The sequence below is a fragment of the Trachymyrmex cornetzi genome, unplaced genomic scaffold, assembly GCF_001594075.2.
Source record: "Trachymyrmex cornetzi isolate Tcor2-1 unplaced genomic scaffold, Tcor1.1 scaffold47, whole genome shotgun sequence".
Taxonomy (NCBI): Eukaryota; Metazoa; Arthropoda; class Insecta; order Hymenoptera; family Formicidae; genus Trachymyrmex; species Trachymyrmex cornetzi.
In genome coordinates, this window is record NW_017299509.1 from 547202 (window position 1) to 561500 (window position 14299).

Consider the following 14299-nt stretch of genomic DNA (forward strand, 5'->3'; position numbering starts at 1 on the left):
AAAAAAAAAAAAAAAAAAGGATGAAATTATTATCGTGTACAATGGAGCATGTTACATCGTTGAAACGCGTCGCCGAAACGCATGGGCGGCTTTTAAAAATTTTAATGAAATCGACGTCCGTGATATTATGTGATCCATTTTTAATTTTAATTGCATAACGTTAAGCATTAAATTGCTTACTTGTGGCGCCATTATAACGAAACGTATAATTGCAGTCGTCGCATGAACGGCCAAATGACTTCGCAAAGCTATTGTTCCGCGCGAAATACTCCGTATTTTGTTAATAGGCCGCGCTCGACTATTTATATCCCATTAAATAAACGATCTAAATTTTCTGATAGGCATAATAAAGCCTCGCCCTGGCGGAGGCTTTCGCGCGGAGATAATGGAATTGTTAGAACAGAAGCGCGCAGCGTGTCTATTGTAATAGAAATGACAACCATTGTTGTTTCCATTGTCGATGGTACCGCGCTGGTATCGTTTTGCCCGGATTATACTAAAATCATCGTCGTGAATTTCATCATTAAAGTTTATTACACACTTGAGACATATTTTAATCCGTTTCACCTTATTTTTTTCCTAATTTCAACTTACTGGAAGTATTTTAATCGAAGCGACAATTCAAAAGCTTAATTTTCTTCGTCGTCCAGTTTTCTTAAATGATTCATTCAATTATCGAATTAATTCTACAAGATAGCAGTTTTAATCATTCGCGAAGTATTGATGAAATTATTGGTATTCCATTATTAATTTACTATTATTATACGGCAAAACTGGGTGACTCTATTTTAGGATATTGTAAGATCACTTATTTTAATTTCGATTTATTGCGGATATAGAATAAATGCGGAAAGTGAGAGAGAGAGAGAGAGAGAGAGAACTATTTCATGAAGATATATAAATTCATTTCGTGCAAGATGTACAAACGATTAGCGGTTGACCGCTTGAATGTTGCAACAGCGACGAGCGTCAATTAGCGCCGCGAATCGCAAATTTCCATTGTATAAATAATAAATAGCGCGTATAAATAGCGTACAAACAGCGGTAAATCGTACGAACGACAATTCGTTCTAAATATTGACGTATGAATGCTTGGTAAACGCGCGCGATCGTTTATTTCGTATCGCGAAAAGCAAACACGGCGCTTAACGTAACGTATAAAAGGTATTCGCGCCGGTTTTCCCGCGGTTATGCAGATCGGCAGTGCGTGCGAAAAGTTCAAACGGTCGTTTTTACGGCCGTACGAATGAGCAGCTAAGTGCTCGTTGTCAAGTAATCCCCCAGGGAGTTTTTGTTTTTGACATTTCCGCGAAACTGTATACTGCGTTATCGCAACAATTTAACGGTCAAATAATACTTTGTCGGCGGATCAAGCTATAGAACCGATGGAAAAGGATTAAACGCAGAGTTTAGGTCAGGTATGGGTCGATCGATTTTTTCTACTTTGCCACATAAAATTGGATTATGAGTTCGCCTTGCGTCACGTCCGACTGCAACTAGAAATAATAGCTTGTCGTTTGTGGAGGTTGATTTGCCGACTATACGAGTGAATTATTTACGCGTTGAAGTCTCACTTCGTTAATCCCTTTCTGCGTCACACTTTGTCGCAGAATTGACCGTCTTGCTAATCGTGTATTATAATCACACTTTCGAGGTTATATCTTAATCCTATGATAACACTAAAATATATGCAAAGATGAAAATTCATGTAAGAGAATATTTCCTGCAGATTAATACTTTGTGTAGATGAATATCTTTTCTACATACTAATGTCTAAATAAAAATGTGCGATTAAAAATTCGGCCCAGTACTGGTAAATGGTACTGGCCCAGTCATTTTAGCCCAATCATTTGACAGAACCTTGGCCGTCAGTTGATAGTAGGCTAAGTTGGTTCCGTTGCAATTGCTGGCGATCCTACATGGGATATTAAAAAACCATCGCAAAGAAATTTTCTTTTTTTTACATCGGTCTAAAATAAAAAGTTTTCTACAGTTATTATATATGGCTGTTTAAAAGGAGACTTTAAAAGAAGACTTAATAAAAAGGTTCATAAATTAAAATATTCTTCCGCGTTTACGTCACATTGATAATAAATTTATTTACCGAAAGCCACAACCGCCGAAGCAATAAACGTTGCACCTCCTCGTTCACGCGAGAGAAAAGAAAGCGCGGAGCCAAATAAATCTTTCGCGCGCTCTCGGCGGTACAGGTACACGGACACTCACACGTGTTCGCATACACGTGGGGATGAGACAACATCCCGGTGGCGCGAAATTACAATCGTCGCCAAAGTCTATTCCGCGAACATTTACCCCCAGGCAGCAGATAGAGATTTATGACGCGGCCTCGGGAAATTCTCTCTCGCTGCTTTACTCCAGTGGCACCGACCTACAACGGGCGCGCCGCGCCGGCACGACCTTGGAGAACTTCGGAACAAAGTTAAACGCTCGTCCGCGGCCGTTGCACGCTTTCCGGCACAACGTGCCCGACCTCCAAGTCCACGGGAAAAGACACGAACCGCACGTGTGTGTAATGCCGGCTCCACATTGTGGAGTCGTGACCCGAGTCAAGTCTTTTCGAGAATAATACGTTTATGCATAATTAGCATAAATTTAAGATGTAGGTAAAGGAGAATTTAAAGGGCCAACGGACGCGCGTCAAATCCAATTGTTCTGAGGGAGGTGTATTTTTGTAAGAAAGTTTTTTGTCATCTCAATTTTTACGTCTTATTATCCACACATCTCATCTTTCTCTTTGAGAATTCGCGCGTTTGTTTTTTTTTCTTTTTTTTTCCTTCCTTTCTTTTTTGTGCAAAATGCTCGGGTTATTGGGCGAGCGACGTTCGTGAACTTTCGTATGAACGTAGTTTAAAGCTTGTCACGGCAAAGGGGCCATAAGAAGGAGACTAACGGCCGATCGAACAAACTTTATCGGGGCGAAACGCGACCCTCCTCCGTCATTCACGACGCTAACCTAACCCAACTTGACTTCGCTCGACCTTCCCGCCTAACCACGCTTTATGGTGTTTCGAGCGAGGGTGTGAAAAGTGTGTTTCCCCCTCCCCCTCTGTACGTCGATGAAAAGCAAATGCACTCGTTCCCGCGTCGCGGGTCGTCCGTAAATTATGACTCGTCTCTGATATGGACGTAATCGGGATGGAGTTCTACGCGAACCCAGACGCGAGTCTTTTATTTTTTTAGAGTCGGGAAATTATGGTAATTTATGAGAAATTCGAGGATTCTCCGAGCGAGAAAAAATAGCTAAGAACTTCCATCGCGGGTATTCTTTAGTGAATTACGTCTCTATGAATTGAAATAATTTCCGTCATTCAAACGTTATCGCGAAACTGTTGCTGTTTTTGAAAATTTTTGCTACTATATATAATCTGTTAATACGGCTGGGGTGATATCAGAATTGGTAATACCGGGTATTGGTTTCAGGGATTTAATTTTTTTTCAGTATGAAAAAAATATGTAAAGAATATAAATTTTTAAAACATCTGATAATGCCGTTAAAAGTAGAAATAAAATACCGAAATGTATACGTCATAAATATTAACATCAATGCAAATATTTTTCTGTAATATGGAACCATTGTTTCCGCAAATAATTTACGTATATATATTTTTACTGTAGTATATTTTTATTAATGGATATCTCTGAACCGCGTGCAACTTGATACATAATCGATGTGCAATATGTGAAATCTGAAGATAATATTTCCAATCTACAAACCGAAAATATCCGAATAATTAATTTCAGTATGATCTCGTTTAGTATCACAAATTAATCACGTTACTGATATTCGCTGACAGTTATAGGAAATATTAGCTGCAGTTCTCCATAAATCTCAGCGCTCTCTCTATAAATTTGTATATCTCTAGTTATCATGTACGATATAACTATCTGAAATACATCTTTTATGCGACAGCCGGAAAAAAAAAATAGTTTTCTTTGAGAAGAAAGAGAAATTTATAGTTTTCAATTAGTTTCTTCCAAACAGTAGACGTTAAATCGTCACGTCGTAGACTAAATGGACTTCCAAAGATGTCTGCAACAAGTATTTCTCAGCGTGATTTCTCAAGTTTCATTATGTTGCGACGAAACAGTCAAAACTCCGGACCTCCGAATTGTGTTAACTTTCCGAACTTTCGGACTTGAAGGCCATCGCAGTATGTTCTCCTTAACTTTGCATTATAGAATTCCGGACATCAGAGAGAACGCAACAGGATCTTACTTTTCGCATTTTTCTTTCCACCCGTTCCTACTTCTTTCTCCAGAGGTCTCGTTCTCGGTTACGAAAGGCGCGACGAACAACACTCTTGGGGAAGAAATATTGCCCTTGATATTTTTCTAATGCGCGGAGACTCGACCTTCTTCCCTCCTTCGTTTCCACAGACAACGGTAACGATGCGCGAGGGAACCGCGGGGATTTCGGCTATCATTTATAGCGCGAAATGTACGGTTTATTATCTAAATGGCTGTTAACTCGTTGCGCGGATCGCTCGTAGTCAAGTAAGATTTTTGTAACAGCGGTAAAATAAATTATCGCGACTTTTCCCTCGACACTTCCGTCATCCCTTCCATCGTTTCTTCCGAGTCTCTTTGTCAGATAAGGTAATGGTTTTCGCTAGATGTTCATTACGCGAAATAATTAGAAATAGTGCGTCTGCGAAGTCGAGCTGTTATATTTTACCCTACGTCGTAAATACGCAAACGGTTCGGTAGCGATTCGTTTGTAGGAATAAATCTATTTCACTTTGGACATCTTAATCGTCGTTGGTGAACTCCAACGAGCATTGTTAGTTTCGCGCTTTATCAAATGCGCGAATTTCTCGATCGACGAGTATATTCGCGTTTGAAACAGCGTGAAATCGACACGGACGATATTCCTCGCTTGTCTCTCGGACGAACGGCGAGCCGCAACGAAACGGCGGGGGCGACTATCGCAAATTTCTCAAACCTCCATTGACCTAGATTTCGCTCCTTTTTTTCCTCTCGGATTCTGAATGAACGCTTGGTTTGAGTCGGTGGCGATGCCGAGCAACGAGGTAGCGGTAGGAGAGAAAGAGAAGGGATATACGATGGATAGAGCGAGAGAGAGAGAGAGAAGAGGGTAGCGGACAGGGGGAAGCCAGGTGAAAATCGATGCAACCGAGAGAGACCTGTGCGTGGGTAACGCGGGAGACCGCGCCTGGAAAATCAATTTTCAGGGTTTTCCAGGACGAAGACCCGTCGGCGGCGACCTAGGAAACGGTCGAGAGCAAGTTCTGACGTTGCTCTCTTTTTCCCACGTCGCCTGCTGCGTGTCGGGGATGAGGGGGAGTTAAAAGGGACGCGCGAAAGTCTCAAGACGTCGGATGCTTTTTCTTTCTTTCTCTTTCTTTCTTTCTCTAGCTCGAGTGTCGTCGCCCGTTTCTCGAGTAATTTCAGCTTTTGTGCTCGCGCAAGGCCGAGGATATTTTTTTAATTAAAACGCGCCGAGGGGTTGGCGCGTTTAAAGCGAATTCGGTCGCTCGCGTGCGACTTTGAAGCGAGACTTTTTCCTCATCCGATACGGCGCCACCGTCCGGCTGTTAAAATGAGATAATAGGGAGAAATGTCCTTCCGGGGCGATTCAAGCGGGAGATCTTCAGGCTTTCGCGCCTAGGGCTGCCTGTGTCTCTCGGCAGTAATTCCACCGACGTCTCTGTTATCCGAGACACAGCAGGATATAGTTTCACAAAGGCGCCAAAGGTAAGAAACAGGCGTTCCCTGTATAATCGTCATCCGATAGCCAACATAGTACTTTCTCTTTAGACGCTCTTTTCTTCTGACCCTTCGACCCTAACCTACTAGTCTACCTAATATTATATTTTCCTCATTGCCATTTGTTTTTCTATTGAATTCTGAAAATTGAATTCTGAAACGTGACAATTATGACAAATGGAACTAAATTAAGTAATTTTGATTTGTATAGTCAACAACAATCTTAATACATTCTTTTTTAAATTCACGTATATTGTGGGATACAAAATAACACTGTGAGAAATTAAGTTAACTTAATTAAGTAAGCAAAAAAAAAGCGATGACAAAGAAAGTCCTAGGTCTCATATTTTTAACAGACACCCTCCGAGTGGATGGTGTTCAATCACGCCCGAGAGAAAGAAAGACGCTCCGTAAGCCGGGAAATAATTTCGTACGACGACCGGACGAAATCTCAACATTGTATGCATTCGCCTAGTCACCGACGTGTCTTTTTCGAGGAAATTTTGAAAGAAGTAAGGAAAAAGAGACAGAGGGCACTAAATTCTAGGGAGGTAGTGAACGTGTACGGACTGTAAGCTGCTATCGAGCGGATAGGCGTGCGACAACCCTCTCCCTTCGTCGTGCTCCCCTCGGCAGCCCCAGAGTTCCCTTTTTCCTCCTGCTCGCCACCCCCTATCCAACCCCTGTCCTCCCTGTTCGCCCTCTACCGCCTCCTCCTCCTCCTCCTCCTCTTTTGCCCCTCTTGGACCGAGCAGCAGCGACAGGGTGGTCGGTGGGTGGAAAAGGGTGGAGGCTGAGGCTACACGTTTTCCCACACTCGCCCTTCTCGCTCCCCCGACCCTTCTCTCTCTTCGCCATCCAACGTGGCACCCTTCGCCCATCTCGCCCTTGCTCGACCCAGCTCCTCACCCTTGCGCTCCCTTGCCTTCATTTCTCTCACCCTCTCTCTCTCTCTCTCTCTCTTCGCCTCACTCATACAACCACTACTCATTATAGTTACCACTACACTACCGTGTTGCCTCAATCTACACCACCTCCTTCTTCGCCACCTCCTTCGTTGCCACCTACGGCAACCGACCGCCAAAGGACGGTCTTGCGTCTAGTGATGGCCCTCGAAGCAATAACCAGCCGCAATTCTCGAGCGAAGTACGAGTGTCCCGAGTAGAATATCGCGACGTCGTCCTTTGGGTATCATATTAACTCCTTGATGCATCTAGTCCTTATATATAAGGGCGATTTCTTTGATTCAAATATTATTTTTTAATACTATTTATTTCTTTCATCTATGTGAGAGACATAACAATTTCGTAGAATGTCATTACTATTTGTATCCTTCTTCCCATTTAGAGATTCAGATTATTATGTCAATTTTCATATTTAGCTGATATAAAAAAGAATTCATATCAAAGTCTTCACTTTCGCCTACGTAAAAGCAGTATTTAATTTTTAATCATATATTGAGGTTAATATTAATATAAGTGGTACAAATTATTTCCGTATTTGATACTGATAATACACAGGTTTCTATTTGGAATATTAGTTTCTCAATGGCACACAGTTTTAAATAGCATAGATTCGGAAAGCATAGATTGGGAAAGTTACTTTTCAAGTTACTTTTTGTTATAGAAATTGAGTACAATAAGTTTGGGTATTTTATTTTTTATATTATATTTTATCTCATTTGCTCCAATTTCGTATTACTTTTTCTAATTAATTTTGATAACAAAGGCATATAAGGTAATCGAAAAAGTAACTTATAAGTAACTTATAAAGTAATTTAAAAAGTAACTTTCCCAATCCTGCCTAGATCTACGTATATATCAAGATTAAAGTATGTACGTACGACATAAAAATTGATGCGATAACAGGTAAGTAGTCACGATTGTATCACCAACTATTTTATAATCAATATTAGACTTTATCGCGTGTCGCAATTAATTTCAATGTGTTATACCTTCTAATTATTATCTCTCGCATACTCGTGCCAATAGTCGCGTTCAACCGGTCTGGGTGGTCACGATAATGACTAATAAATCCACCTATAAATTCTCAATGGACCGCTCGACGTCGGTTTGCTTACGTTTCCTTTCGTTTAGCGGGATTATGTACGGTATATACCTGATGCGCGCGGGCACCGGGCACCGGGCACCGGGCGGTTTGCTCTTCTCTCTTTGCAGTTACGACGATAAATTACCCGAATCGCAGAGAAAGAAAACACGGGAAACGAAGTGTACCCGTGAGTACTCATTCTCCGTACTCGCCTGACCGCATTCCGACAATAATCACTTCATCCACTGTCTGTGGCTGTGCCGCGCGCGACGAATGGAGGACCTTAACTACTTTCCACTTACGATTTAATTTACCGACGGCGTATCGTTTTATGCCGCCCGCGGCAATTACGCGTCGGCGAGATTTATCATCGCGCCTGGGAAAATTGAAATTACCGAAGCGTCTCGATACGCTCGCGCAAGTGGAACGTGACTTATCGATTAGAAACTTCGGCTCTTATCGATGTATCGAACGTCCCGAAACGAATGCACTTTCTTTTCCTTCGGCGTGGAATTCTCTTAATTAACTCGCGATCTGTTAATTACATATCGTGGGGGCGAAAATATAAATAACGAAAAAACTCGCTTATCGCGAACCGATCTTTCGAACGGTTTTTACTTGAGCGGAGTAACGTAACGCTTCATCACTAAACTCGTTCACCGAAACTAATAAAAATTGATCCGCGTAGGCTATAATTATCTCCTGTGAAATCCAACATTACGCCTTAATTCGATTCGACCACATAAACGTATGATACGGAATTAGATTATCCGCGAGATTTCATTACGATTGCGACAGGATACGAAGCGGATATTCGCAGAACGTGCTAAAATCTTTCTCATAATACATCTCGCGGATAAACCGCGAGAAGAGATATGTGTGAAATATTAAGATTCATGGATCTTGAATTGAACATGTAATTGATATGAGTAAGAAATTTCTCTATTCTGAACTTAATATTTTTTTGCGTCTTACGTCGCATTACACATGAAAAAATGTAATTGTGCAATCGATTTTTCCTCAACTTTTTCCTTCCCTCTCTCTCTCTCTCTCTCTCTCCCTCTATCCTCCAACGATGAAATAAAATCGAATCATTCAGGAGAAGAAAACTGAAATAAGATATTAGAAAAGTTGCGTCAGTTATGTGGGTCGTTATTATCTAACATCACTCCAAAACAACAACAACAACAACAACAACAACAACAACAACGGAGCGAAAGCAGTTTGTGTTTCCCGTTGTACTTCACGTATAACATCAGCCTTGAGGTTCTCACGTGCGACCATCGGCTCGCATAATCGATTATCGATAGGCGGCGGGGAGGATAATCTCGGTGCGAAAGCTCCGAGCGATGTCATGACCCCTTAAGAACGCTCTTCTCTCTCTGGGAAAAAAGTTTCTCCGATAGAAAACTTCGACCGAGTGCCGTGAACTATCGAACCGGCGCGACGGCCGCGCGAGTAAAGGATTGCCGCACGTGTATATACACGGCGGTTATAAAATAACCACACGACAATCTGGGGGGTCGGTCGAAAGCGATAAAAAAGTAAAATGTTTTATATTTGTGTGAAAACGCTCCCGAATTGATATGGCCGCGAATTCGACGCGGAACTTTTATTTGGAAACGTCCTTGTGAAAAAGGAATAAAAATATGATTTGAAAGAGCATATACACGCATACATTGTTCTAACGCTATGATGCGTACGACTCGTGAAACATTGATAACGGTTGTCGAGAGGAATATAACTCTGCGTATCTTGCGCGTTTAAACGCTCACAATTTTCCTTAGATTTATTGTTCACGCGCGTGCGCGTGTTACACGAGCAATTCGCTTCTAGAGATAATATTCGTATTCGTAATATATTACGCTCTCATGCTTTGTAGATTATAGATTTGATATAAATTTTAAAATTTGCAAATTGCAATTAGCCATTATTTATCACATTCATTTCAACGCTTTATTAAATACATATTTGATTCAATCATTCGCGATGTATTACGACGTATTTTCTGTGAAAATATAAAACTTTTGCATTATTTCCGCGTATCAAAAATATTGTGGCATGTAAAATTATAATCTATGACAAGGATATTTTAAAAATTATCCTTTGAAAGAGACATTTTCGGATCTATATATTTATCATCACCGTATATTCACGTGAAAAAGGATATATTTTAATTTTATTACAAATTTATCTGTGTCAGTTCAATTGTAGAACGAGAGTACAAAATAATTTCATCATCTTCAGGTCTTTGAGATAAGGACCATTTCGTCCATGAAGAGTACCTGCGATTTCGCCCAGCTGTCGCGGATGATTCGCACACAACCGATATTTCTCTCGGTAACACCAACTAGTTATCCTCGTTAGGTCGGTCGCGACGACGCGGCGTACGGCCAACTCTCCGAGGGTCTCTTACAACAAGTTGGACCTGTCGGGGGTCGAGGTCGTCGTCGAGGGCGAGGGTGGTCGGTCCGGAACCGATGGTGCGCGTTTGTGTACGAGGCTGCGTCGCGTCGCCTCGCGTCGCATCGTGTCGCCCGGCGTCGCGGAGACTCGGCTTGGCACGACCACGAAAAGTTTCGCCGGTCACGTTCAACTTTCGCGCGCCGTTCGAAAAACCGCCTCTCTCTCTCTCTCATATTCCCTCTTTCACGACACCGCCGACGGCGAACTGGGTCGCCGACCGAGTGCCCCCGAGTGCTGTGCCGTGTCGCGAGCAGCCCCCATCGCCGCCGTCTCTCCCGATCGACAACGGGCGCCTTTGGCCGAGAAAAAGTTTTCCCTCCTATCCGCGGACTTTCGAGAGGCGTCGACCAGCGAAATTGAACCGCGACTCGTTGCGAAACCGCTCGTATTACACCTTTCCTCTTTGAACCTGTTCGGTAGCGACTTGTCGAAAAGTTTAACGCTGCGATAAGAACTCGCTAAACTACAGACAATTATCAGATCAAAGTTTTATTGTAGGGACGTGTTTTATAATAACAGACGATAGTGTCGCTTTCGTGAGGTGTTAAACACAGATGAAAGTGCGATATTTTCAATGATACGAATGTATCAACAAATGATTTTTAGAGAAATTATAAATTTTGAGAGGGGAAAAATAATTACTTTCTACAAATATAATATATTATTTATATATATATATCATTATTTGTCTAGAAGTGCGTCGTTTTATATATTCTGCTTTATCAAATTGATGTAATTGTAACTGACGTTTGTAATATAGTGTCAATATTAAAATCTATTTATGTGCTGAATTATTTTTGAAATTTTTAAATATATTATTTTTAAGTTAGTAGCTCGTGGCCAACAAACGAGTTCTGAGTAATTGATTTCCTTGAATTTACTCGAGCTTTCTTTGTCCACTGTAAATTAAGATAGTTATATAATAACGGACGGATGACGGAGCGCCGCCGCCTCCGATTTTAGCGTGATTTAAATTCCAGCTACAGAATGCGGTTGACAGGGCTAAATAATAAAGTCGATCAATCAAGTCCAATTTTGGTACCGTCCGAGTAACTTCGCGCGCGAAGTGGGTCATCGACCGAATACACTGCACGTCGCGTGTGCGTTCGACGTCCGTCACTGGCGAAGAAATATTTGCGCGCGATAAAAGCGAAATCTTCCGGAACGCGTCTCGTTCGGTTTTCCATCGAGATTTTTTTTCCCCCCTTTTCTTTTTTTTTCGTAAATCGTACAGAGATAAACGAACATGGGCTCGCGTAGAAAAATCAACAATACATCGGAAATATTTGCAAAGATGAGATATCCACAAAACTACGCTCGTTGCGCATATTTTGCATCGTGCGAAAAAATCACCGCGTAGATTGGGTCGTACAATCGATTGCGAGAGGAAAAAGTCTCTCTCCTCGTCCCGCCGACTCGCCTTCGGGCGCAATCTTGGATACGACCTCGCAAGTGTCATGATTCAGCATTGCAGACCGAACGAGAAACAACGTCTAGAAAATGTAGGTACTTTAAATAAAATATGCTTGTACAATATTTTGATATTACAGTCAAAATGATGCACATAATATATAGCTGCCGAGCGTTTTGAGAGAGACAGATTAAATCATCTTTGTTTCTCGCACTTTTTGCATTACATCTATTCTATATATCATATATATTATATTAATATTTGAAACGATAATAATATTATTTATTCATCAATAATAATTTTTAAATTTCTTATTCATTGTCTTTTTCTTTTTGAAATAGAATTAACTTTTTATTCATTTCCGCTAAAGCAATTTCGGCAATTAGTTGTTTATCCGCTTCCTTTCATGACCATGAGAAAATGGTGCGTGATACTTTCTAATTGAATGCTACAGTTTGAACAGTTTAGGCAAGATCCTAAATTACGGGGTGCCGCAATCAGCGAAGAAAGCTCTCCGGGATGATAATCAGGCGAGGCGTCGCGCGTCGGCGTCGCGATGCGTTTGGCAATTTCGTGAAATCGAGTCATCGCCGGCGGGGAAATCTTCGAACCAGTTGCGTCCTCTTGCCGGGAGAAACTTTTTCCCTCAACATTCCGGGGGATATAAACTGCGCGCGCGGCAAGCGGCGGCGCGAAACTTCCGACCCTTAACCCGTTTTCAGATGTTCTCCGAGTTCGCGGGAGGGAAGTTCGAAACTTTGTCGGGACGTCTTTCGCGGGTTACATTCAATCAAATATGTACGATTCCGGGTGCGAGGACAAAATCTTAATCGGAATCCTTTAAATTTATATGCCCGCGAGGCAGTTACGTCAGCATCTCTATAATTCACTTTACAATTCCTAGGCGAACGAAGACGTCGAATTTTAAATCGTCGAAAAGGAAGTTTCAAGTATATGCATAGAGTCTTGACGTTGTGTACTTTGTTTGCATATAAAGGTACCCACGAAATGTCTCTGTTTTTAGCCGCAGTTTGTGCAGTTTAGAATTAGAGGCAAATTGTCTTTCGAAGAAGATCTAAGTAAGGAAGGATTATTTTACATTGCAAAGTAGGAAGTGTTTATTTTCAATTACGGTAACAAAAATCTTATTTTTTTATTTAGCTTTAAGCGAATTTTAAATTAAATTCGTCAAAGTTAATTAACGACATATTTAATGCAACGAGCTTCTCACATTTTCACCACCAAACAAAAAAATTCAGTGTGTTCGTAACAGCTATAATTAACGAGAGAAAATATGATGGTTCTGAGACATCCTGCATATTACAAATAGATAATATTATATCCACGGATAGGGGCGTTTCACGATGCGTACGTTATCTGCAGTAACATTGCGGTAACATGATTATAACACATTGTAAAATACTGCACGTTGGTGTTGAACCGGACAAATGCGTGTAACAGATCCGCCTGTATGGAGCTGAGTGCATTTGAATTTGAATACCACGGAACTAGTTTACGCTTAACGTATCACAGCGATGCTAAGAACACGAAGTGATCAAACTCGCGAAAAAGGAAGAAAGCGCGAGAGTGAAAATATGAATGAAATCGCGTCGAAGATTTATGAATTAATGAGCAATTCATAATTACGTATCCGCTTAACTTTGCCGAACCTCACGTTTCTAATTATATCTCATTCAACTAAGGAGCCAATTTAACTGGTTCAAAGTTCAAATACGGAACTCGATTCCTATGTTGTTAAATGAGCATGCGTCACATAAATTTTTAAAGGACTTGCACACATAAATAACAAATATATAAATGTACTTTTCTCACATGATTACAACTCCACCAAGAATCTTGCAAGCATTATACATCCTTAGCGAGTCCTTGCATTATGAATTCGGTTGAGTGTGTGCAAAATTGTGTCGGGCAGTTTCACAAAAATGAATCAAATCGTCGTAAACGTTTTCACTATGGAGAAGGAGGTTTCCAGCTTGCGACGAGAAATCACCACAAAGATCAACAAAGTGAAACACTTATCTCATGTACTCCACTACGGTCGCGAGGATTAAGAAAACAGATCGAAGTGTCGCGAGATCTCGGACGCGCGTGCGAACGAGCGAACTTCCTCCTTACCGATCTAACGGGTGAATCACGGCCCCGTTAATCGACCCTGCCGGCTCACCCCGAAATTACGGAAAAGAGCCCCGCGTCTCTCTCTTTTTCCCTCGCCCTCTAGCTCGCGCTTTCTCTCTCTCTCTCTCTCTCTCTCTCTCTCTCTCTCGCTTTTTCTCTCTCTCTCTCTCTCTCTCTCTCTCTCTCTCTCTCTCTCTCTCTCTCTCTCTCGCTTTTTCTCTCTTTCTATCTCTCTCAATACGCGTGTGTGTTTCACCCCTATCCCCAGTGCGGTCTCTCGACGTTACACCGCGCGCACCACCGGTGCACGACGCGCGATACTCGACTCGCGCGTTGTAATGGTCGATCGCGGCTTCGACCCTCTTCCGAGCCATCGAACGGCCCGAACGCGGTCGGATTTTTCGACGTTTACTGCCTTTAGGCCCCTGGACCATGCGTCCGCACGCCCTCCCGCCTTCCACCAACCCCTCTCATCCCCATACACCCCCG

General features: G+C 41.9%; 2 protein-coding genes across 3 annotated transcripts in view; one reads left to right on the forward strand and one right to left on the reverse strand.

Moving 5' to 3' along the window:
* Tdg (Thymine DNA glycosylase) overlaps positions 1–14299 on the reverse strand; it is a 115421-nt gene that overhangs the window by 9704 nt on the left and 91418 nt on the right. The gene's annotated exons all lie outside the window — the stretch shown is intronic.
* The window catches only part of Dnmt3 (DNA methyltransferase 3), a 133091-nt gene that overhangs the window by 4673 nt on the left and 114119 nt on the right, over positions 1–14299 (forward strand). The gene's annotated exons all lie outside the window — the stretch shown is intronic.